Here is a 27,327-nt window from a genome sequence, read left to right as displayed (position 1 = left end):
ATTCTCCTCCTGTTCTTCTCAATAAAGATAAACCCTCAAGAGTTGAAGATTGAGACACTTATGCAGCATATGGGAATCTTTATTCAGGAAACGTTTCGCCACATAGTGGCTTCATCAGTCCAATACAAAGAGGAAGGCGTAAGGAGAGGAGGAGAATGAGGTAATCAGTCCCTCAACCTGGAGTCGATGTGTTCAGTCCATCAATCTTGACGAATGTCTTCGTCCAAAGGTTGAACAAGTGTTGAAGAATTCTTTGTAACAAGATCCCATGATGCTGCAGTGTCAGAGACTGCAGCATCATGGGATCTTGTTACAAAGAATTCTTCAACACTTATACACAAATAACCCGCACATAAAAGAGAGAAGCTTACGACGACGTTTCGGTCCGACTTGGACCATTGACAAAGTCAATGGTATTGTGCCTTTTTGTTATTTACTTCAACACTTGTTCAACCTTTGGACGAAGACCTACTTCGACTAGTGGATGTTACCACTATGACCCCGCCTCCACCTGCTTCACGTCACCTCACTACAGTATATAAGCCACGTCTACGGCCCTATGCTGTACATTCTACAAGATTGATGGACTGAACACATCGACTCCAGGTTGAGGGACTGATTACCTCATTCTCCTCCTCTCCTTACGCCTTCCTCTTTGTATTGGACTGATGAAGCCACTGTGTGGCGAAACGTTTCCTGAATAAAGATTCCCATATGCTGCATAAGTGTCTCAATCTTCAACTTGTCGGTTTTTCAAGCCATTCATCACACATACCCAAGAGTTGCACATGTGTCTAATTTATCAAAATGTCGGTTCTCTGAACCATCCATCTATAAACGTGTCCATGTATTGTTTGTAATAGCTTGATAAAGCTCCTGGAGAGCGAAACGTTGCCACAATAAAATGTCACATTAGTTGCACTTGTGTCCTTTTACTTTACATATTGTCGGTAATTCTACCAACATTATTACAATCTGTCGGACACTGCAACATAATGGACATTTCATGCAGACGTTATTTGGACACCCTTCTTCGTGCTCACGGCTACCGCAACAGACAACTCCATTAGAAATCTTCCTCATGAAGAAAGGTTGAAGACTCTTAAGTTACATTCACTTGTTAGACGAAGAATGAGGGGAGACCTGATCGAAGTGTATAACCATTCATTTCCAACTCCTCTCCTTGGCAAAATACCACATATGACAGGGTTCCCACCCTTCCTCCTAATTATTTCTATTGCTGACCTATACCTGCTAATCAGGTCTTCACACCTACGTCTGCCAACATCGTTGCCTCCAGCACTGAGACAGATAATAGGATTGCTCCCATTACCTCTCATGATGTCATCCAGACGGCTAACAATATCCTCCATCCCAGCCCCAGGAAAGCAAACCCTCTGTCTCCTACTCCTGTCCTTCAAGCAGAACGCCCTATCCATATACCTAACTTGGCTATCCCCAATAACAACAATATTCTTACCTTCCTTGGTGCCGTTCGTCGTGACGTTCCCAGTAGTCGACTCACATTCGTCGGGTAGCACTGAGAATTATATACTCTTGGAAAATCGTCGAGGGATTACCAAACTTGCACACGAAAATCACTCCCCAGGAAAGCAAAAGACTCCCTCAATGAAAAGCAGGCGTGCCACTAGCACGATAAGAGACAAAACAGTAAGTGTCAGGGGCCCAAAACTGTTCAACTGCCTCCCAGTATACATAAGGGGGATTACCAATAGATCCCTGGCTGTCTTCAAGAAGGCGCTGGACAGGCACTAAAGTCAGTACCAGACCAGCCGGGCTGTGGTTCGTACGTCGGGTTGCGTGCGGCGAACAGTAACAGCATGTAGATGAATGGTTCAGAGAACCGACATGTTGATAAATTAGACACATGTGCAACGTTTGGGTATCTTTATTGAGGAAACGTTTCGCCACACAGTGGCTTCATCAGTCCATACGTAGGAGAAACTTGAAGAATAGGAGGAGAATGAGGTAATCAGTCCCTCAACCTTGAGTCGATGTGTTCAGCCCATCAATCTATTCAAGATTGATGGACTGAACACATCGCCTCAAGGTTGAGGGACTGATTACCTCATTCTCCTCCTATTATTCAAGTTTCTCCTACGTATGGGCTGATGAAGCCACTGTGTGGCGAAACGTTTCCTCAATAAAGATACCCAAGCGTTGCACATGTGTCTAATTTAGTAACAGCATGGTTGATCAGGCCCTGATCCACCTGAGGCCTGGTCACAGACCGGGCCGCGAGGGCGTTGACCCCCGAAACCCTCTCCAGGTATACTCCAGTATAATGTGATCCTTTATTGACTGCGGACACATACTCAGATCTGTTTGTGATTTGATAAATCCCACTGGGGGGGGGGTTAACGTCGTTACTAAAGGATCGTGTTATAACCATTACATTTTTCTCAAGGAATGCAAACAGCTGATAAATTATGTGCAACCCTTGGGCATCTTCATCGTGGGAGCGTTTCGCCACACAGTGGCTTCATCAATCCAGTGCAAAGAGCAATAGTGAAAAATCATAAGACTGAGGTTATCAGTCCCTCAGCCTGGAGTCGATGTAATTGGTCATCGCCCTCTGTGTAATTCTTATTAAAATTGATGGACTAATTCCATGGACTCCAGGCTGAGGGACTGATTACTTCAATCTCCTTATCTTCACTAGTCTTCTTCTTTGTATTGGACTGATGAAGCCACTGTGGGGCGAAACGTTTCCTTATTCACAAAAGCTGTTGTTCACATCGAGTACATGAGGTATACCAGAGTGCACCAGCACTCACATTGCCACACACAGCTTACCACTTACTGACTCATTATTTATCATGAAACGGATGGGACAGCGAGGTCCACACGTCATGTTAACTCATATTACAATTGGTGGTCCTGTCCCGGCTCTCTGATAATAGTGCCATCAGTCTGTGTGCACACATAAAACACCTTGATCGAATCGAAGGCTGTGATCAGCATGGGTCAGCGGTGTGGGTAAAGAAAACCTGTGCAGGATTCAGGTCTTGTTGGTATCACCATACTGATACTTGTGCGATACTTGGGTGTAGTAGTAGCAGCAGTAATAGTAGTAGTGTTAGTAGTAGAAATTTTAGTAGTGGTTTTAATAGTAATAGCAGTTTTACTAATAATTTTAGTAGCAGTTTTAGTAATAGTAACATTAGCAGTTTAACTAGTAGTAATATTAATAATAGTTTTAGTAATGGTAGTAGTATTAATAGTGGTAGCAGATTTTAGTAATAGTAGAAGTAGTAGTATTAATAGTAGTGTGATAGTAGCAGTAATAGTGGAGGTAACTGTTGGTTGGTATGTGATGGTGGTGTGTACGGTTTGGTTCGGTTAACTTTTGCTAACACTTAAGTTACATAAATTATCACACATAGCAGTACATGTGTAGGTCACCGAGGATAACCCAAAAAAAGTCAAAGTGACTTATTTCCACTGGGGTCCTTGTAATATTTTATTATTTACATCTTGACAATTAGAAAATGCTAAGTAACTCTGTGAAAAGCAGCTACAATACAAGGAGATATACTAGGAATAAGGTAAACTGAGTTATTTATATTAGTATCAATGACAGGATCAGATCACTGTAACAGGAGGTACATGAATGTTACAGTGATAGGTACATGACTGTTACAGTGATAGGTACATGAATGTTACAGTAATAGGTACATGACTGTTACAGTAATAGGTACATGAATGTTACAGTAATAGGTACATGAATGTTACAGTGATAGGTACATGAATGTTACAGTAATAGGTACATGAATGTTACAGTGATAGGTACATAAATGTTACAGTAATAGGTACATGAATGTTACAGTAATAGGTACATGAATGTTACAGTGATAGGTACATAAATGTTACAGTAATAGGTACATGAATGTTACAGTGATAGGTACATGAATGTTACAGTGATAGGTACATGAATGTTACAGTAATAGGTACATGAATGTTACAGTGATAGGTACATAAATGTTACAGTAATAGGTACATGAATGTTACAGTGATAGGTACATGAATGTTACAGTGATAGGTACATGAATGGTACAGTAATAGGTACATGAATGTTACAGTGATAGGTACATAAATGTTACAGTAATAGGTACATGAATGTTACAGTGATAGGTACATGAATGTTACAGTAATAGGTACATGAATGTTACAGTGATAGGTACATGAATGTTACAGTGATAGGTACATGAATGTTACAGTAATAGGTACATGAATGTTACAGTAATAGGTACATGAATGTTACAGTAATAGGTACATAAATGTTACAGTAATAGGTACATAAATGTTACAGTAATAGGTACATAAATGTTACAGTAATAGGTACATAAATGTTACAGTAATAGGTACATAAATGTTACAGTAATAGGAACATATATGTTAGCTATACCAGAAATCACCCTCTGTTTCTGTAGTTTTTATTCATTAAGTACCTTTTTAGCCCTCTTGTGATGGAATATATCGGCAGTATGTGAATAACAATACATAATGAGCATCACCCTCGCCTCACCCAGCACTGGTTACAAGGCTCTCAACCTTAGACTCAAATTGTCCACTGGAACACAAAAAAAAAATCTTTTAGTTTGAATACAAACATACAAAAAACTACAGCTCTAAAGAGAGTGAATTCCAAAATGGCTGTATTCAATAATGAATCGCATTATATCCCCATTTGTGTCTTTTTTATCCATTATACAGACCGGGCCGCGGGGGCGTTGACCCCCGGAACTCTCTCCAGGTATACCAGTATTTTATATTTTATATCATCTCTCTCCATTTACATAAATGGATGTATTTCCAGAGATCCACATCCTGGCTAAGATATAAAGTGCGTACACTGGCAAAGTGGCGTAAAAGTTGAATACTAGTTAGACGAGGACTTGGCTAGGTGGAGTACAAGTAGGATCGTGAACTGGCAAGCTATAGCTAGAGTCCTGGTTCGGAATTCGTGCTGTGGAATATTGTCTAGTAGGCTGAGTGGTACCTGGGCCGGGAATTAACAAGCTGAGAGTAGCGAATACGGATACTGTGAGGATGAGTAATGTACGTGAGTATGTGAGTCATAACTTAGGGTTTCCACAGCTCAACTCCTCACACACACACACACACACACACACACACACATACGCACATGGGGCCAGGAGCTGAGTCTTGACCCTTGCAAAGACAATTAGGTGAGTACACACACACACACACATACACACGCGCACATACACACACAAACACACACACACACACACACACACACACACACACACACACACACACACACACACACACACACACACACAATGGTAACTAACACACACACACACACACACAAACACACACACGGGGTCAGGAGCTGAGTATTCATCCCTGCAACCACAATTAGGCGAGTACACACATACACGCGCTCGTGCGCAGCACCAGTTTGGAACCCACACCTGGTCAAACACGTCAAGAAATTAGAGAAAGTGCAAACGTTTGCAACAAGGGTAGTTCCAGAGCTACGGGGAATGTCCTACGAAGCAAGGTGAAGGGAAATCGGCCTGAAGACACTGGAGGACAGGAGGGTCAGGGGTGACATGATAACGACATACAAAATACTACATGGAATTGATAAGGTGGACAGAGACAGGATGTTCCAGAGAGGGGACACAATTTGAAGCTGAAGACTCAGATGAGTTAAAGAGATGTTAGGAAGTATTTCTTTAGTAATAAAGTTGTTGGGAAGTGGAATAGTCTGATGTAGTGGAGACAAGAACCATACATAGTTTTAAGACGAGGTATGATAAAGCTCATGGAACATGGAGAGAGTTTTTAGTGTATTATCTTTGTTATGCACACCATACCCATGCTGTGGGTGGTTGTCAAAAGATTACAGAGGTACATAATGGGTCCAGGGACTGTAGCCCAAAGTTATGATAGGTAAACTAGGTACAAAGGTAATGAACTCCAGGTAGATCCAGGGAGAGAGAGGACCTAGTAGCGATCAGTGAAGAGGCGGGGCCAGGAGCTGTGTATCGACGCCTGCAACCACAAATAAGTGAGTAAGAACCTTGACAAGTGTAGGACACTGAGATTGTACACGTCATGTCCTGGAGTGTTCTTGCTATCCCACCACCACCACCACCACCACCACCACCACCACCACCACCACCACCACCACCACCACCACCACCACCACCACCACCACCACCACCACCACCACCACCACCACCACCACATCCGCACATCACATTAATATCTTCATGAGAAAACTACACCAATAGACTGTACACCAGACTGTACAACGCAACCTGTCAGCTGGGCGATAATCAGTTTTGATCCAAAGAAGGAAGGAGAGGATAACTCAGATTCCTTAATCAATAGCCCGTCACCTACTACTACTACTACCGTTAATAATAATAATAATAATAATAATAATAATAATAATAATAATAATAATAATAATAATAATAATTATTATTATTATTATTATTATTATTATTATTATTATTATTATTATTATTATTATTATTATTATTATTATTATTATTATTATTATTATTATTATCATTACAACAGTTATAATAATAATAACAATAATAATATTATTATTATTACTTATGGTAGCATCGTCAGCTCACACACTGAGGGTCCGGGATCGATCCCAGCACGGGTTAGGTCATGTTTCCTGACACCTGCTGCCCCTGTTCACCTAGCAGTAAGCAGCTACCAGGATGTTAGTCACCTTACACCTGCTGCCCCTGTTCACCTAGCAGTAAGCAGCTACCAGGGTGTTAGTCACCTTACACCTGCTGCCCCTGTTCACCTAGCAGTAAGCAGCTACCAGGGTGTTAGTCACCTTACACCTGCTGCCCCTGTTCACCTAGCAGTAAGCAGCTACCAGGATGTTAGTCACCTTACACCTGCTGCCCCTGTTCACCTAGCAGTAAGCAGCTACCAGGGTGTTAGTCACCTTACACCTGCTGCCCCTGTTCACCTAGCAGTAAGCAGCTACCAGGGTGTTAGTCACCTTACACCTGCTGCCCCTGTTCACCTAGCAGTAAGCAGCTACCAGGGTGTTAGTCACCTTACACCTGCTGCCCCTGTTCACCTAGCAGTAAGCAGCATCCAGGGTGTTAGTCACCTTACACCTGCTGCCCCTGTTCACCTAGCAGTAAGCAGCTACCAGGGTGTTAGTCACCTTACACCTGCTGCCCCTGTTCACCTAGCAGTAAGCAGCTACCAGGGTGTTAGTAACCTTACACCTGCTGCCCCTGTTCACCTAGCAGTAAGCAGCTACCAGGGTGTTAGTAACCTTACACCTGCTGCCCCTGTTCACCTAGCAGTAAGCAGCTACCAGGGTGTTAGTAACCTTACACCTGCTGCCCCTGTTCACCTAGCAGTGAGCAGCATCCAGGGTGTTAGTCACCTTACACCTGCTGCCCCTGTTCACCTAGCAGTAAGCAGCTACCAGGGTGTTAGTCACCTTACACCTGCTGCCGCTGTTCACCTAGCAGTAAGCAGCTACCAGGGTGTTAGTCACCTTACACCTGCTGCCCCTGTTCACCGAGCAGTAAGCAGCTACCAGGGTGTTAGTCACCTTACACCTGCTGCCGCTGTTCACCTAGCAGTAAGCAGCTACCAGGGTGTTAGTCACCTTACACCTGCTGCCCCTGTTCACCTAGCAGTAAGCAGCTACCAGGGTGTTAGTCACCTTACACCTGCTGCCGCTGTTCACCTAGCAGTAAGCAGCTACCAGGGTGTTAGTCACCTTACACCTGCTGCCCCTGTTCACCGAGCAGTAAGCAGCTACCAGGGTGTTAGTCACCTTACACCTGCTGCCCCTGTTCACCGAGCAGTAAGCAGCTACCAGGGTGTTAGTCACCTTACACCTGCTGCCCCTGTTCACCTAGCAGTAAGCAGCTACCAGGGTGTTAGTCACCTTACACCTGCTGCCCCTGTTCACCTAGCAGTAAGCAGCTACCAGGGTGTTAGTAACCTTACACCTGCTGCCCCTGTTCACCTAGCAGTAAGCAGCTACCAGGGTGTTAGTAACCTTACACCTGCTGCCCCTGTTCACCTAGCAGTAAGCAGCTACCAGGGTGTTAGTCACCTTACACCTGCTGCCGCTGTTCACCTAGCAGTAAGCAGCTACCAGGGTGTTAGTCACCTTACACCTGCTGCCCCTGTTCACCTAGCAGTAAGCAGCTACCAGGGTGTTAGTCACCTTACACCTGCTGCCGCTGTTCACCTAGCAGTAAGCAGCTACCAGGGTGTTAGTCACCTTACACCTGCTGCCCCTGTTCACCGAGCAGTAAGCAGCTACCAGGGTGTTAGTCACCTTACACCTGCTGCCGCTGTTCACCTAGCAGTAAGCAGCTACCAGGGTGTTAGTCACCTTACACCTGCTGCCCCTGTTCACCGAGCAGTAAGCAGCTACCAGGGTGTTAGTCACCTTACACCTGCTGCCCCTGTTCACCTAGCAGTAAGCAGTTACTAGGGTGTTAGTCACCTTACACCTGCTGCCCCTGTTCACCTAGCAGTAAGCAGCTACCAGGGTGTTAGTCACCTTACACCTGCTGCCCCTGTTCACCGAGCAGTAAGCAGCTACCAGGGTGTTAGTCACCTTACACCTGCTGCCCCTGTTCACCGAGCAGTAAGCAGCTACCAGGATGTTAGTCACCTTACACCTGCTGCCCCTGTTCACCGAGCAGTAAGCAGCTACCAGGGTGTTAGTCACCTTACACCTGCTGCCCCTGTTCACCTAGCAGTAAGCAGTTACTAGGGTGTTAGTCACCTTACACCTGCTGCCCCTGTTCACCTAGCAGTAAGTAGCTACCAGGGTGTTAGTCACCTTACACCTGCTGCCCCTGTTCACCTAGCAGTAAGCAGCTACCAGGATGTAAGTCACCTTACACCTACTGCCCCTGCTCACCTAGCAGTAAGCAGCTACCAGGGTGTCAGTCACCTTACACCTGCTGCCGCTGTTCACCTAGCAGTAAGCAGCTACCAGGGTATTAGTCACCTTACACCTTCTGCCCCTGTTCACCTAGCAGTAAGCAGCTACCATGGTGTTAGTCACCTTACACCTGCTGCCCCTGTTCACCTAGCAGTAAGCAGCTACCAGGGTGTTAGTCACCTTACACCTGCTGCCTCTATTCACCTAGCAGTAAGCAGCTACCAGGGTGTTAGTCGCCTTACACATGCTGCCCCTGTTCACCTAGCAGTAAGCAGCTACCAGGGTGTTAGTCGACCGGTGTGGGTCGCATCCTGCGGGACAAGTTTAATCTAAGTTGCCAGAAATTTTCTTCATAACCAGGGATTTTCTATATAATATGTCAAGTCTGTAGCAGTAAGACACACGAGATTCCTTGACGCTGGTGAGGGGCTCTTGATCTAGGGAACTGGATCTGTGCTCCAGTTCCCCGGATTAGAGTACTTCTGAAGAAATTTTGAAACTGATTAATTTTATGAGCCAAAATATTGATGAGAGTGATTGCCTCTTTACCGAGTATGAATTAGATAATGCATTAACTAATGGTCGATCAACTGCTCCTGGAGAGGATGGTACAACCTATGATATTCTCAGAACTCTAAGGCACGTGCCTGATAACCCTTTGTTGGCACTGTATAATCTCAGTTACATTGAGGGCGTTCTTCCTACTTCCTGGACCAATAGCTTCATTGTGCCTATCACTAAGCCCCAACAGCCTGATACGTTTACCTGGAGTTTACCTGGAGAGAGTTTCGGGGGTCAACGCCCCCGCGGCCCGGTCTGTGACCAGGCCTCCTGGTGGATCAGCGCCTGATCAACCAGGCTGTTGCTGCTGGCTGCACGCAAACCAACGTACGAGCCACAGCCCGGCTGATCAGGAACTGACTTTAGGTGCTTGTCCAGTGCCAGCTTGAAGACTGCCAGGGGTCTGTTGGTAATCCCCCTTATGTGTGCTGGGAGGCAGTTGAACAGTCTCGGGCCCCTGACACTTATTGTATGGTCTCTTAACGTGCTAGTGACACCCCTGCTTTTCATTGGGGGGATGGTGCATCGTCTGCCAAGTCTTTTGCTTTCGTAGTGAGTGATTTTCGTGTGCAAGTTCGGTACTAGTCCCTCTAGGATTTTTCAGGTGTATATAATCATGTATCTCTCCCTCCTGCGTTCCAGGGAATACAGGTTTAGAAACCTCAAGCGCTCCCAGTAATTGAGGTGTTTTATCTCCGTTATGCGCGCCGTGAAGGTTCTCTGTACATTTTCTAGGTCGGCAATTTCACCTGCCTTGAAAGGTGCTGTTAGAGTGCAGCAATATTCCAGCCTAGATAGAACAAGTGACCTGAAGAGTGTCATCATGGGCTTGGCCTCCCTAGTTTTGAAGGTTCTCATTATCCATCCTGTCATTTTTCTAGCAGATGCGATTGATACAATGTTATGGTCCTTGAAGGTGAGATCCTCTGACATCATCACTCCCAGGTCTTTGACGTTGGTGTTTCGCTCTATTTCGTGGCCAGAATTTGTTTTGTACTCTGATGAAGATTTAATTTCCTCATGTTTACCATATCTGAGTAATTGAAATTTCTCATCGTTGAACTTCATATTGTTTTCTGCAGCCCACTGAAAGATTTGGTTGATGTCCGCCTGGAGCCTTGCAGTGTCTGCAATGGAAGACACTGTCATGCAGATTCGGGTGTCATCTGCAAAGGAAGACACGGTGCTGTGGCTGACATCCTTGTCTATGTCGGATATGAGGATGAGGAACAAGATGGGAGCTAGTACTGTGCCTTGTGGAACAGAGCTTTTCACCGTAGCTGCCTCGGACTTTACTCTGTTGACGACTACTCTCTGTGTTCTGTTAGTGAGGAAATTATAGATCCATCGACCGACTTTTCCTGTTATTCCTTTAGCGCGCATTTTGTGCGCTATTACGCCATGGTCACACTTGTCGAAGGCTTTTGCAAAGTCTGTATATATTACATCTGCATTCTTTTTGTCTTCTAGTGCATTTAGGACCTTGTCGTAGTGATCCAGTAGCAGAGACAGACAGGAGCGACCTGTTCTAAACCCATGTTGCCCTGGGTTGTGTAACTGATGGGTTTCTAGATGGGTGGTGATCTTGCTTCTTAGGACCCTTTCAAAGATTTTTATGATATGGGATGTTAGTGCTATTGGTCTGTAGTTCTTTGCTGTTGCTTTACTGCCCCCTTTGTGGAGTGGGGCTATGTCTGTTGTTTTTAGTAACTGAGAGACGACCCCCGTGTCCATGCTCCCTCTCCATAGGATGGAAAGGGAGCATGGACACGGGGGTCGTCCCTCAGTTACTAAAAACAACAGATCTCCTTAACTAGTTGTCTTTGTAAAACTTTTGAAAGAATGATACTTAACAGACTGTACTACAGAATCAGACACCAACTTTCCCCCTACCTCTATGGGTTCATGAAAGGTAAAAGTGTGCAGAACTGTATTTCCACCTTTCTCACTGCACACACCTCTACTAGCTTTACCACTTTTCTTGATCTTAAATCTGCATTTGATATTGCGAACAGAACCGTTATACTACATGAACTAGCCAAAATGAATATTGGTGGTAGCTTACTCTGCTAGATAGGATACCTGTCAAATAGAGTATCCTCTGTCCTTTACCAAGGCTTCAGAAGTGATTCTAAAGAAATGTCTTTAGGTACACCGCAGGGAGGAGTTCTTAGTCCCATGCTATTTAATGTTCTGATTAATGCTCTCCTAAATGCTCTACCTGCCTCACCTAAACATATAGCTATAAGCTATGCTGATGATATCATGATCCATACAACAGGGCATAAGAAGATGAATACCATTCTTAATGAAGTTCAAGCAATTTGTAATCGACTAGGCCTCACAATATCTTCCTCTAAAACAAAGCTATTAACAAGCAAACGACATCCCCCACCCATCTATTTGCAGGGTGAAATCATTAGCTACGTTAAAACTTACAGATATCTTGGTGTAGATGTACCCTTTAACAAATCCACTATACCACAACTAAACAAGAAATGCAAAGCTAGGCTAAATGCTCTCAAAGCTGTTGCTGACTACAACCCCAACTATGGTGCTAATGTGAGAATCGTGAGAATGATGTACATAGCCTATGTTAAGTCCTTAATTGATTATGCTGCTCCCATGTTGATATTAGCTAGAGAAAGTTCTCTCCGACCCTTGGAGTTAATGTAAAATGAAGCTCTCAGGATTATTCTTGGCTGTCCCAGATCTACAAAAGTTCTTAACATGAGGAAGGAGCTTGGTATTTCTAGTATCAGTGATAGGATTGTTGAGATTAACACTGTACTCGGTATTAGAATGTTGAGAAACGAACCAGACACTGTCACAATGAGTCTTACCAAGTGTCTAGAGGTAAATACACACAGATCTAAATGGATTGTGAAAACGTGCAATTACATTAAGCTTTATAACCTGCATGAACTGTATCACTGTAGGCAACAAGAGCATTTCACCCCTCCTTGGAAGATGTGTTCATTTAATATCACATACCTGCAAGTCCCTCCCAAGAAGCTCATTGCTAGTAATCCCTTCCTTAAATCTCTTGTTGGAGTAACTGCTCAAGAAGAAATTTCTCACCTAGCTGGTAGTAATAAGTTATCACAAGTTATATACACTGATGGATCTAAACAGGAGTCTTCTGGCAGGGCTGCATCTGTTCTTGTTGCCACCTCCCTTGTTAAGAACGATAATAAATTTGTTGAGTTAGGCATAAGAATTAACAACTGGGCGTCTACACTGCAAACTGAATTGTTTGCAATCCTAATGGCGCTAAAGCTAACGCGACGGGCTGGAGTTTTGAGACTCTCTGACCGCGGGTTCAATCCCAGCCGGGGTATGGTTTGTTTGCCATCATCATTACTGATTATATGTCATCATTGAAAGCTCTTGACTCATATAATGACTCCAACAACATGCTCATTGGAGAAGCCAGGTACAGATATTCAAAAATTAGGGACAAAGGAATTTATGTACAATTGCTATGGATCCCATCACACATTGGATTACTCCTTTATGATAAAGTTGATATGTTAGCCAAGAAGAGTACCCAGAAGGAGAATGTAGAATATAACTTTGGTATAACTGTGTCTAGCATTAGGAATAATATTAGGAGAGAAGTAAATAATGAAAATGATTGTTACAGGAATGAAGTTAGAAGTCTGAGTAGATCTATAACCCACTATGATAACATGAACGTAGATAAGTATGTTTTTGTAGCAACTTGCAATGTGAACACTGACTGATGTTGTAGTGGCCAGGCTTAGGCTTGGTTACAAGTACTGACTGATGTTGTAGTGGCCAGGCTTAGGCTTGGTTACAAGTACTGACTGATGTTGTAGTGGCCAGGCTTAGGCTTGGTTACAAGTACTGACTGATGTTGTAGTGGCCAGGCTTAGGCTTGGTTACAAGTACTGTCTGATGTTGTAGTGGCCAGGCTTAGGCTTGGTTACAAGTACTGTCTGATGTTGTAGTGGCCAGACTTAGGCTTAGTTACAAGTACTGACTGATGTTGTAGTGGCCAGACTTAGGCTTGGTTACAAGTACTGACTGATGTTGTAGTGGTCAGGCTTAGGCTTGGTTACAAGTACTGACTGATGTTGTAGTGGCCAGGCTTAGGCTTGGTTACAAGTACTGACTGATGTTGTAGTGGCCAGGCTTAGGCTTGGTTACAAGTACTGACTGATGTTGTAGTGGCCAGACTTAGGCTTGGTTACAAGTACTGATTGATGTTGTAGTGGCCAGGCTTAGGCTTGGTTACAAGTACTTCTGGCAGTTTGGGAGACACACAGATGATGATCAAACTAAATATAAATTATGTGATCAGGCATATGGTCACTGTCTTGAACACTATGTGCTTAATTGTCCACTTATTGAGGAATACAGAGACAGACAGTATAATAACCTATGTGACATGTCAAGATATCTTATTAATGAAAATAAGATACTAGATATACTAAGCAAATTTCCTAAATTTGCTTGTAACAGATAAGTGAACTATAGATATGTAGATATAAATCCATATGTATTCCTGTTAACCCTTTGGGGCCTAGTTCCTAGGCCTTTTGTGTATCCATATGCTCTTGTGCTACCCTCCACAGGATAGATATGGGGTGCACAATAAACTAGCCACTTCCGTGGCAAAATCTAAAAAATCTAAATCCCATGATTTTTTATTATTAGTAGCATTTATTATTATTATTATTATTATTATTATTATTATTATTATTATTATTATTATTATTATTATTATTATTATTATCATCATCATCATAATCATCATCATTATCTAGTGTCTTTCTATTAACAAAGAGGTTATCCTAGTTATAAGTCACTTTGACTTTTTGGGTTATCCAAGATAATCTACACATATTCAATTCAATTCAAAGTTTATTCTCTATAAGGATTACAATGCTGAGTTTACAGAATTTGGTTGTTGTGTGGTTTACATGTAGTAAAATAATAATTACAGAGTGTACCACTAGAACACCTAGCATGGCTAGGCATTTCGGGCAGACTTAAATTAAATCTTAAGTTTAAAATATTACAAAATTATGAGGTAAGTTGGTATTATGGCTAAGTGACTAAATACTAGTTTGTGAGTTTAGCAATGTGAATGCTTTTGTTTTGGCACAGTACATAGTTTCAGTATTGGAGTATCACAGGATTCATTATTTTAAGATTGAGATTAATATTTCTGTTTATGGTCAAATGAGTGAGTGAGTGTAAGTGTGAACCACCAGGTGGTATTCGTGTAGTTAGTTGACGGGGTGTATCAGGGAGATAAGATGTTTTCTAATGGTAGTTTTGAAGGTGATGAATGTGTCTGCAGTTCTAGAGTTCTCAGGTAGGGTATTCCAGATTTTAGGGCCTTTGACATACATTGAATTTTTGTAAAGGTTTAGTCGGACACGGGGAATGTCGTAGAGATGTTCGTGTCTGGTGTTATGCCTGTGGGTTCTGTCACAACTATCAAGAAAGCGTTTTAGGTCAAGGTTGATATTAGAGTTTAAGGTCCTGTAGATGTAGATTGCACAGTAGTAAGTGTGGATGTACTGAACAGGGAGTAAGTTTAGATCTATGAAGAGTGGGGGGGTGTGTTGCCAGGGATGGGATTTAGTGATTATTCTTACTGCAGCTTTTTGTTGGGTTATTATTGGCTTTAGGTGTGTTGCTGCAGTTGATCCCCAAGCACAAATAGCATAGGTGAGGTATGGATAAATAAGTGAGTGGTATAGTGTGAGAAGGGCATTTTGCGGCACGTAGTATCGTATCTTGGAGAGGATCCCAACCGTTTTGGATACTTTTTTGGTTATGTGTTGGATATGGGTTGTGGAAATTTATTTGGTCCAAATAGTTCCACAGCTCAGATCCAGCACGAGCGTCTGGTCGTCTGAGCCGAGCGGCCCTTAAACCCTCCCAAACACGGCATTCTCTGGTTGGCGGTTGGTAAGCTTATTTAATTTATAGAGTTACTCTTCAGGGAAGTAGGAGGTAGGTTTACTGGTAGTACACTCATATTAGGTTTACTAAGGCATCTGTAGATAATGATAGAGTAGACCTAAGACCTTAACATAGGTAGTAATAGGCCGATAATGTAGGCAAACATTAGGATAAGTTAGCTAGGGAGAACTGGCAGCCCTAGCTTGAATGGCGGGGCGCAGGTCACAAAGACAGAATAGCGTCCTTCTTACGATAGACTTCGACTGGTCAAGACGTGCCGTGAACATCAGGCGGTGCCCTCACGTGTCTTCACATCTGAGACCTGGGGAAATCTGGTAGAGACACCTCGATGTACCGTAGATGATCTCCTCCATCAGCCCATACAGTAAGACGAGATATTCACCTTTTCCCGTAGGATCTGGCCAGTGACTTAGGAGATTGTGGGTTGAGTTAACTGAGGGCTCGGCGTGCTACAGAGAGAGTATGCCCAGTAAGTACCAGCGTCTCAGAGTCGTCTGAAGCTAGCGTCTGAGTCTGCATAGTTATACTAGGGGATACATACCCTCTTGGATATAGGAATTTCTGAGGTGCAGGCAGGACACTAATAACGATTGAATATTGCAGGAATTAATGCTCCCGGTTGCACGTGGTTCCCAAGGGGAAGTCCAAGGGGGCTAAAGCTAGGCTTAGGAAGTTGAAGATCAGGATATATGCTGCAACACCAAGTAAGTTAGTCCTTTATACGTGCATGCAGGCGAGGTTTCTTGCAATAACAATCATTTGTGAAAATCTGTCCTATAAGCCACTTGTGAGGCTGAGGTACCCACCTCAGAGCTCGGTGTCAACAGAGTTTGCCAGGGTAGGCGACTCACTTGGAGGCAGTCCACACAAATTTTCACAAAAGTGGTCCTTCGAAAACCGGATGTGGAATAGCTAGGTTAAGCTATCATAGCTAGGCCACAGTTAGGAACCAGTTTTACAGAGTTAGGTTAAGCTATCATAGCTAGGCCACAGTTAGGTTAAGCTATCATAGCTAGGCTACAGTTAAGAACCAGTTTTACAGAGTTAGGTTAAGCTATCATAGCTAGGCCACAGTTAGGAACCAGTTTAAAAAAGTTAGGTTAAGTTAGCACACCTAGGTCAAAGTTACTCAGAGGCTAGGCCAAGCTGACTATACACAGAAGTTGTTATTTGCAGTAATTTACAGGCAGGCCAGGTAGGCTAGAGAAGCCTGTGAATTTAATTATTTACAGTGATTACAAGTAATCCAGAGTAGGAGACTTGTGTGTTAATTACTTACAGTGGATTTGCAAGGTAGCCACAGTTAGGCTAGGCTTGTGCAATATTTACAAAAGGTTATAGTAGCTAGGACAGATTTAACCTAGTTATTATTTACAGGGAGTTATAAAGCCAGGTTTAAGTTATAGCACCCTAGCTAGGTTAGGATTTACCTTATCCAACCATCCACGCTAAACAGAGTAAGCTGGGCACAGTTAGGCCAAGCTGTTTACATACATTATTTATTTACTGTTTCACAAGTTGAATTGTTGAATTTACTTGTGTTAACCAAGTGATTTTAATTTGTATACTGCACTTTTATTGTGATTTTCATCATCTTTGATTCATGTTAATGTGGGATTTGTGAATTACACCTGAGACTAGGTTAAGTCCTGTAATTATTTGCTGGCATTGTACAGTTGAGTGCTAGATTAAGCTTTCACATCGATACACATTTTTGATTGGGATTTGAGAGCTAACAGTGTACATTTTTGATTCAGAGTAGAGTCAATATAATAAAGGGAATTGTTAAGCTTGTTGAGAAGCCTTGAGACCCGTTCATTCTCACCTAATACCGTTTGTGCTGTGGGGTGGGCTAATTGAAATACAAATTAGCACCGTGATCTTAACTAAACCGCAACTATGGTAGGTGAAGATGCAGTACCAGCTGTCCCAGCTCTAAGTCAATTAAAGCGGTCTATGGGAGCCTATAAGGGGCGCCTGAGCAAAGCATGTGAGGAGTGTCGTATGGCCAGGCAAGATCAGGACGTAGACTGGGAGGAACTAGAGAGTTGCCTGAAACCTTTGGAGCAAAGACTGGAGGCCTTTGAGAGATCATTTATCCTTTATGAGACAGAGGCCTATACTACAGGTGAGTCTGAATATACGGTCGAAGTAGCACGGACAGACTATGACGAACGAAGGGCAGAGTGTAAAGCAGAGATGAGACTCTGCAGGCAGTTAATAAAGACTTTGAAGGCCGGTACAGCAGGGGCAGCAAATGTTTCAAAGAACACGAACAACAGCACGCCTGTTAATGTGTTGCCCAGATTGCCCCAGTTGAATTTACCAACGTTTGACGGAACCTTAACAGAGTACATTGCTTTCTGGGATCAGTTTAGAGCCCAGATAGATGACAGGAATGATTTGTCAGATGCCGTCAAGTTGCAGTATTTGCGGTCGCAGCTCAAGGGTAAAGCCTTAGACCTGGTCCGGCACTACCCGATTACTGACACTAATTACCAACATGCCAAAGACCAATTAGAAGACATGTTTGGCAACACTGAGGAGATAAAGGTAGCTATACTTTATCGGTTGTTGGATCTAGAGGCTTGCCGACATGACCGTCAAAGTCTAGAGAAGTTCCGTATTGAGGTTATGAGCTTGACCAATAGTTTCAGAGATTTGCATGATGAGAATGATTCAAAATGGATCCTTAGCCAGGTGATTCAGAGGAAACTGGCTAGCACGACAGTGCATGAGTTACACTTAAAACATCGGACGAATAGGTTCACGATAAACCAAATTGTGGAAGGTGTGGGCCTGTACAGGACTCCAGCGGGGTACATCGTAGGAGGCAGAATACCAGCTCACTTCCCTGCGACCCCGGGAAAGGAGGGCTCTGGTATTACAGCGACTGAGGCTGTACTGGTGATGCGGATTGGTGTGCACAAAGGCCTGTCAGAGGCACAAGTTGGCATATCCGACAGTGAGCCGGTCCATAAACTATGGGACCTGGATGTAGTAGGTATTAAAGGTGACCAGCCGCCCCCCGAACACGAAGAGACGTATCGAGATTACTTGAACCATGTGCAGTTCAGGGACGGGCAGTATTGGGTGCGACTCCCATGGAAACCGGGCCACCCAACGCTGCCCACTAATTTCAAGAGGGCACGTGGTCAGTTGAATTCATTGGTGAACAACCTGACCAAGAAGGGTCTGGTGGGGAAATATGATGATATTATTAAGGAACAGCTGGCCCTTGGGTTCATCGAGAAAGTGCCCAATGCCAGCCCTGGGGAAAACACCCATTATCTTCCACACATGGCAGTCACCAAGGAGTCGGTAACCACTCCCATCAGAGTAGTCTTCAACTGCAGCTCGCAGGCGAGTCCCCGAGAGCCATCGTTGAACGACTGTCTGCTCACAGGGCCCTCCCTGACGCAGAAATTAGCAGATGTGTTGTTGAGATTCAGGACGGAACAGTACGCCTATGCGGCAGACATTAGCAAAGCCTTCCTACGTATTGGGTTGCAGCCACAGGATAGGGACTACACAAGGTTCTTGTGGTTGGCTAACAGGGAGGTGCCCAAGCAAGGGTATGATACCTATAGATTCAGGGCAGTGTTGTTTGGTGCCACTAGTTCACCATTCCTATTACAGGCTACCATAGACTACCACCTTGTGAACTGTAACAGCCCGCTTAAAGAATTACTGAAGACCCTATTTTATGTAGACAACATGCAGGGTACCACCTCAGATGAAAGGCTGTTGATGGATATTTACCGAGAGTCTAATCAGGAGATGCTCTCGGCTAACATGCCATTGAGAGAATGGGTGACAAACAATCCAACGTTGCGGGGCATGGTGGAACGTGACTATACTGGCTACTCAGTGCCTGAGGTAACATCGGTGTTGGGATTGGAGTGGGAAATCAAGGAAGACAGACTTAGGCTAAAGAGGAAGCCTGATGGGGAAGGGAAGCTGACCAGGAGGTCTTTGCTGAGCAAAGTGCAGACTGCCTTCGATCCTTTGGGTTTGTTGACACCCATCACCATTCGAGGGAGGATGCTAGTACAACAGACCTGGGAGCTGAACCTAGGTTGGGACGACCCACTGCCAGAAACAGTCTGCCAGGAGTGGGATCTGGTTAACAAAGACCTAGCGGAATTGCACGAGTTCACATTCCCCAGGTCCATCGGGTGCACCGGGCAGGATTATGACTTGCACGTCTTTTGTGATGCCTCCTCCAGGGCCTATGGGGCAGTAGCGTATTTGGTGGCCGGGGACCAAGTCAATCTGGTCACCAGTCGTGCGCGGGTGACACCCCTGAAGGATTGCTCGATCCCAAAGCTAGAGCTCACGGCGATGTTGCTGGGAGCAAGACTGGGTAAGTACGTAGAGGAGGTGTTAAGTAATCTGAGGGTGACACACACCTATGTGTGGACAGACTCGGAGGTGGCCTTACAGTGGGTCCAGAATGACAGGTCTAAGCTCCCCTATGTCAGGAATCGGGTAAAGGAGATACGGGAACTACAGTCAACGTCAACAATTCTGTATGTGCCTACAGATCAAAACCCAGCCGACCTGATAAGCCGAGGGGTGACACACAGAAAGTTGAGTAAAAGCGAGCTTTGGTTCAAAGGCCCAGACTGGTTACCGGCAAGGGATTGCTGGCCGGAGCAGAAATTCGTGGAGACAATCAGCAGCATAGTACATTTTGCGGGGGAACACGACACTGAATTATTTGACCCCAGGCGCTACTCCTCGTGGAGAAAACTTATAGGAGTCACGGAAATGGTATTTCGATTCGTGAGGAAGCTGCATGACAAGGTAAGCCAGGGTCGACAGTTGTCTCTAGTGGGTCCCAGAGAATATTGGATAAGGCAGTACCAAAGGGGGAGGTTTCCAGGAGTGCTGGAAGTACTTGCGACCCGGCAGCAGGTTATGGCGTCAGGACGCGTGTCCAACGATGACGACTCAGGGAACAGCAAATTGGTTCACTCATTGGGATTGTTCCTAGATCATGCGGGGCTAATAAGATGCAGGGGAAGAATACAAAACTCTGAGCTCAGCTATGAGGCCAAACATCCCGTGCTGCTGGGAAAGGAGGGATGGGCGACAGAGCTATTGATACAAGATGCCCATCAGAGGACCTTACATGGGGGGTTTGGAGATACCCTCACCTGCCTACGTCAGAATTACTGGGTACTGAAGGGTCGAGCTGCCGTCAAAAGGGTGCTAAAGAGTTGCACGGTCTGCCGGCGGTACGATGGGAGGACCCTACCCTACCCAGGTCCACCACCGCTGCCTCAGGAGCGGGTACATAGTGACAGGCCCTTTGAGACTGTAGGAATAGACTATACTGGGGCTATCACATTGAAGAACCCAGGAGACGTTAAGGAGGGCCCTCAGAAAGTATATGTCTGCCTGTTTACCTGTGCCACTACTCGAGCGGTGCATTTGGAGTTGGCAGAAGATATGACGACAGAGACTTTCGTGAAGTTGTTCAGGAGGTTTACTGCCAGATTCTCGTGCCCGCGATTGATTATCTCGGACAATGGCACAAGCTTTAGGGCGGCCGATAAAGTTTTCAGGAATCTTAGGGACAACGGAGAAGTACGAGAACACCTGAAGAGAATAGAGTGCGAGTGGAGGTTCATAGCTCCCAGGGCACCCTGGCAAGGGGGATTCTATGAACGCATGGTGGGCACAGTCGAAAGGTGCATTCGGAAGGTCTTGCACGGCAGGAGGGTGAGCTGTGATGAACTGAGGACAGTGTTAGTTGAGATAGAGGCAAGAGTTAATAACAGGCCTCTGACCTACGTACAAAATGGGATTGATGAGCAAGAAGCTCTCACCCCCAATCACATGCTGTTTGGAAGAAGGATTGAGCCCTTCCCCGCAATTTTGAGTCAGTCTTCCAAGGAGCTGGATTATTATGGGCCAGATGGTCCCCCCATCAATGAAGAACTGCACAGGAGTCACAACAGACTGGTGAACATCCTGGACAAATGGAACCAGGTGTGGCGCAGGGATTACTTGACAACCTTGCGGGAACATTTCTATGGTGCCGACCCCGAGGCGAATAAGATGATGCTAAGTGAAGGGGACCTGGTGCTGGTAGAATCCGAGGCGCCGAGGGCATACTGGCCTCTTGGCCTGGTAGTGTCAACCCACCCAGACAAGGCTGGGTGGTTGAGAATGGTGAAAGTGAGAATGAACGGTGTCGAGACTATAAGACCCATCAACAGGCTTTTGCCTCTCGAGGTCCACACGGTGGGACCGGGACATGAGAAATCAGACCAGAGGTTGAGCGAGCTGAGCGGCCGGACGACCCGTCGAACGGCGCTCGAGTCCAGGGCCCACTGGGGGGGGCCTGCGGGAGGCAGACTTGATCTAGACTTAGTGCCTACCTTCGCCGGCGGGAGGATGTGGAAATTTATTTGGTCCAAATAGTTCCACAGCTCAGATCCAGCACGAGCGTCTGGTCGTCTGAGCCGAGCGGCCCTTAAACCCTCCCAAACACGGCATTCTCTGGTTGGCGGTTGGTAAGCTTATTTAATTTATAGATTTACTCTTCAGGGAAGTAGGAGGTAGGTTTACTGGTAGTACACTCATATTAGGTTTACTAAGGCATCTGTAGATAATGATAGAGTAGACCTAAGACCTTAACATAGGTAGTAATAGGCCGATAATGTAGGCAAACATTAGGATAAGTTAGCTAGGGAGAACTGGCAGCCCTAGCTTGAATGGCGGGGCGCAGGTCACAAAGACAGAATAGCGTCCTTCTTACGATAGACTTCGACTGGTCAAGACGTGCCGTGAACATCAGGCGGCGCCCTCACGTGTCTTCACATCTGAGACCTGGGGAAATCTGGTAGAGACACCTCGATGTACCGTAGATGATCTCCTCCATCAGCCCATACAGTAAGACGAGATATTCACCTTTTCCCGTAGGATCTGGCCAGTGACTTAGGAGATTGTGGGTTGAGTTAACTGAGGGCTCGGCGTGCTACAGAGAGAGTATGCCCAGTAAGTACCAGCGTCTCAGAGTCGTCTGAAGCTAGCGTCTGAGTCTGCATAGTTATACTAGGGGATACATACCCTCTTGGATATAGGAATTTCTGAGGTGCAGGCAGGACACTAATAACGATTGAATATTGCAGGAATTAATGCTCCCGGTTGCACGTGGTTCCCAAGGGGAAGTCCAAGGGGGCTAAAGCTAGGCTTAGGAAGTTGAAGATCAGGATATATGCTGCAACACCAAGTAAGTTAGTCCTTTATACGTGCATGCAGGCGAGGTTTCTTGCAATAACAATCATTTGTGAAAATCTGTCCTATAAGCCACTTGTGAGGCTGAGGTACCCACCTCAGAGCTCGGTGTCAACAGAGTTTGCCAGGGTAGGCGACTCACTTGGAGGCAGTCCACACAAATTTTCACATGGGTGCTGAAATTCAGGTTGTTGTCAAGATATAGGTCTAGGAATTTTCCCTCATTATGTCTGGTAATTAGTGTTGTCAATCTTAATGTTAATTTGTGCATCTCCTGCTCTGCTACCAAACATAATATAGTAGGTTTTGTCAGTGTTAAGCGTAAGTTTATTGGCTGTCATCCAAGTCGATATTTTAATCAGCTCCTCATTCACAATTTATTTCCAATTTGTGCACACATACAGAGGTACAAAAAAATACAGATAAGAGCAGTATGCCAAAGCCACTTATACTATGCATAGCATTACGGGCTGGCTTAAAATTAACTTAAGATTAACTAAGCAATGATTATTATTATTATTATAATCAAAAAGAAGCGCTAAGCCACAAGGACTATACAGCGCTGCTACTAAGCACATGATGAAATCAGTGATAAAACATTAATGTAAACAGATAACTATAAAGCACAAGTGAGTATTACAAAGACAGGTCATATGGTTGCATTCAGTTAGGTAGTGATTCTGTTAGGTAGTGTATTTAAAAAATAATAAAGTTAGATTGGGTTTTAGGTTTAACATTTATGTGATATAATTGTGAGAAACATTTAAGATATACAATTTATAATGTTCAGTTATTCAGTATTTATTTGGTTTTGGGTGAGTAAGTAATCTTTGAGAAGAGACTTGAATTTATAAACAGGTTGTGTTTTTTTTATATTTACAGGTAATGAATTCCAGATTTTAGGGCCTTTTATGTGCATTGAGTTTTTGCATAGCGTGAGATGGACACGAGGAACATCAAAGAGTGATCTGTGCCTTGTGTTATGGTCATGTGTTCTGTTGAGGTTGGCAAGGAGATGTTTGAGGGGAGGGTTAATATCAGAGTTAAGTGTTCTATGTATGTAATAGGTGCAGTAATAAGTATGGATGTTTTGTATGGTGAGTAGGTTTAGTGTATTGAATATTGGTGGAGTGTGCTGCCTGTAGTGAGAATTTGTTATCATTCTAACTGCAGCCTTTTGTTGGGTAATTAGTGGTCTGAGATGGTTAATTGTTGTTGAGCCCCATGCACAAATTCCATAGGTGAGATAGGGGTAAATAAGAGAGTGATATAGGGCCAGGAGGGCTGACTGTGGAACATAGTACCGTATCTTCGATAGTATGCCTACAGTCTTGGAAATTTTCTTAGAAATTTGATGTATATGTGTATGAAATTTGAGTCTATTATCAAGGTGGATTCCTAAGAATTTTCCCTCTGTTAGTTTTGTGATAGGTGATCCATTTATCATTATGTTAAGAGGGACATCTGTAGCTCTGTTACCAAACTGAATGAAGTAGGTTTTGTCAATGTTTAGTGTAAGTTTGTTAGTCCTCATCCAGGTAGATATTTTCTGTAATTCGGTATTTACAGTATTGGCTAGCGTGACTGGGCTCGGGTGAGAGAAGACGTATGTAGTGTCATCTGCAAATAGTGTGGGTTTGAGTAATTGCGAAGCATTTGGAAGGTCATTTATGTATAGGAGAAAGAGAAGAGGGCCAAGGACACTTCCCTGTGGGACACCAACTGTAATTGGTTGTGCAGAAGAGTTTGCCCCATTTGCGTACACATATTGGCTTCTGTTGCTGAGGTAAGACTTGAGGTAGTTGGGGGAGTGCCCTCTTATACCATAGTGTGACAATTTTACGTGGAGCAAGTCATGGTCAACTGTATCAAAAGCTTTACGTAAGTCAATGAAGATCCCCAGTGGGACTTCTTTTTTCTCTATTGCAGTGTATATATGTTCTAGCATGTGTATAATAGCATCATTAGTATTTTTATTAGGCCTGAATCCAAATTGGCAGGGGTTGAGTATGTTTTGGGAGATAAGGTAGGAGTAGATTCGTTTATGAATTAATTTTTCGAAGATTTTTGAGAGAGGGTGTAAGTTGGATATTGGCCTATAGTTATTCAACTCTGTTTGGTCTCCTCCTTTGTGGATCGGGGTGACCCTTGCTATTTTGAGTACTGTAGGGAAGGTGGAGGATTCAATGGATTTGTTAAAGAGTGTTGCAATGATTGGTGATAGCACTTGTGACACTTTTTTATATATAAGGGGTGGTAAGGTATTTAAATCTCCTGCCTTGTTTTTTAGTGCGTTGATAATAAGGGAGACTTCGTATGGGTTAGTCGGAGCTAGGAACAGTGTGTTCGGGTAGTTGCCGGTGAGGTAGTCATTTGGTGGGGTATCTGAGCTTGGGATTTTATTGGCAGGTGTTGAGGGTGGCAAGATTAGGGTGAGAGATGACGTAAGTCGTGTCATCAGCAAAGAGAATGGGTTTCAGGTGTTGGGATACGTTTAGAAGATCATTGATGTATATGAGGAAGAGCAGGGGACCAAGGACAGTGGAAATATAAACACAAATGCAGTATAATGTGATCCTTTATTGACTACGTTTCGCCCACACAGTGGGCTTTTTCAAGTCACAAACAGAACAACCTGGGGTGGAAGGAACGCGAGTATTTATAGTCCGGTTCAGAATGCTGAGGTCAGGACACTTCCCTGCGGAACTCCAGTATCAAGTGGCCGTGTTGTTGATGTTGTGTCTTTAATGGTGACATACTGATACCTATTAGTAAGGTAAGATTTGAAGTAAGCAAGCGCATGGCCTCTTATACCGTAATGCTGCTATGTATGATAATCTATGTAACTATTTGTGTATACCTGAATAAACTTAATTACTTAATTATACATGTAATCACCTCATTGTACTCAACTAATTGTGGTTGCAGGGGTCGATTCATAGCTCCTGGCCCCACGTCTTCACTGGTCGCTCAACTATGTATGATAATTGTACTTATATGTACCTGTGCCTGAACAAACTTACTATGGCCTTTCGTGCTTAAAAAATATTTTATTACATGTAAACTACATTTTGTATACTGTAGAAAAGAAATAAAGTTGCATTGTATTATATATTATATTGACTTTTTTTGGGTAATCCTAGGTAATTTACACGTATTCTACTATGTATAATATTTTATGTAACTGTATCTATGTGTACCTACACCTAAATAAACTTAATTACCAGTGGAGAGGACTGCAGGCTCGATACAATGTATGCTGTCAGTCACCTTACTAACCCACCTAGGAGGAGGGTGCAGCGTGATGGCTCTCATTCTCTTATCTTAGAGGTACGTCTCTCTTGATGAACTTTTATATATTAAATACACTGTTATTCTGTGTTAATGCATCATACCAGGTGTCTTCACCCAGGTGGAATTTACATTATATACGATGGTTATATGAGTGTTTTTCCTCCTTGCTCAGTTGCCATGCAATTGTGTGTGACCCAGTCGGGTTTAGTGTATAAAATGAATGGTTGTTGTTGTTGTTGTTGTTGTTGTTGTTATTATTATTATTATTATTATTATTATTATTATTATTATTATTATTATTATTATTATTATTATTATTATTATTATTATTATTATTATTATTATTATTATTATTATTATTATTATTATTATTATTATTATTCAACTGTCTTCAAAAGGAGTTACATAGCTGTTTTAACTTATAATGTTTAAATAATAAGATATAAGGACCCCAATGGAAATAAGTCACTTTGTCTGACTTTCTTGGGTTATCCTGGTAATCTACATATGCTACTATGCATGATAATTTATGTAACAATATTTGTGTGTACCTGTAAAGAATAAACTTACTTATGGGCTCATGATCCAATGAATTTAAGCTACTCTTTTACTAGCAGTTACTAAAGTAATTGAACTTCTTTTCCAGTTCCCAGAATGAAACCTCCATTCCTCCCAGGTACTGTGTCCCATACAGATTTAGCACTCCCTTTGATTCCTGTCACGTGAATTTATATTTAATAAATATTGTGAGGGCCAAGTTAAAGGTCTTTAAATTATTGTTTGGAAAATATATATGTATGTTTGTACTATGGCAAATATATATTTGATTAATATAGTGGAAACCCATATTGGTGTAAACCCTGTGGAGGGAATCTGTCAGATATCCTAGGTTAAGTCATCACAAAATACCAATTGTATAATTATTTATCTATATTGAATATACATTGATTTATTAATTCTAAATATTACTGTATGCATCATAATGTATACAATTTACTTTATAAATAAAACTAAGCTATAGTATAGAATAAAAAAAGGCTAACACACATAACCTTCCCTTATTCGTAGTACATATATCTCCTTTATAGTGTAATAATAAGATATTATCTCCTTTAAATAATAACAATAAGGTAAAAGGGCCCCAATGGAAGTAAGTCACTCTAACTTTTTTGGGTTATCCCAGGTTCTTTACACATATGCTGCTATATATGATAATCTATATATGTAACTGTATTTGTGTTAACCTGAATACACTTACTAATACCATGGCTTCTCTGTATGGCTAATTA

The 27,327-nt window shown here is 43.3% G+C and overlaps 1 protein-coding gene across 3 annotated transcripts in view; it reads left to right on the top strand.

The window, feature by feature from the left end:
- Window positions 1-27,327, top strand: part of LOC128687012 (mucosa-associated lymphoid tissue lymphoma translocation protein 1) — a 574,887-nt gene that overhangs the window by 524,095 nt on the left and 23,465 nt on the right. The window contains exons 1-2 of one of the 3 annotated variants that reach the window (XM_070082199.1): window positions 25,228-25,520; window positions 25,972-26,074. The gene's annotated coding sequence lies outside the window, so the exon portion shown is untranslated. Of the gene's footprint in view, window positions 1-25,226; window positions 25,521-25,971; window positions 26,075-27,327 lie in introns of those variants that run through there. The other 2 variants (XM_070082200.1, XM_070082201.1) reach the window with 2 other exon arrangements.

The sequence above is a fragment of the Cherax quadricarinatus genome, chromosome 7 (genome assembly GCF_038502225.1).
Source record: "Cherax quadricarinatus isolate ZL_2023a chromosome 7, ASM3850222v1, whole genome shotgun sequence".
In the NCBI taxonomy this organism is placed as follows: Eukaryota; Metazoa; Arthropoda; class Malacostraca; order Decapoda; family Parastacidae; genus Cherax; species Cherax quadricarinatus.
The sequence above is the reverse complement of the archived record's forward strand: the minus strand, read 5'-3'. Positions and strand labels throughout refer to the sequence as shown.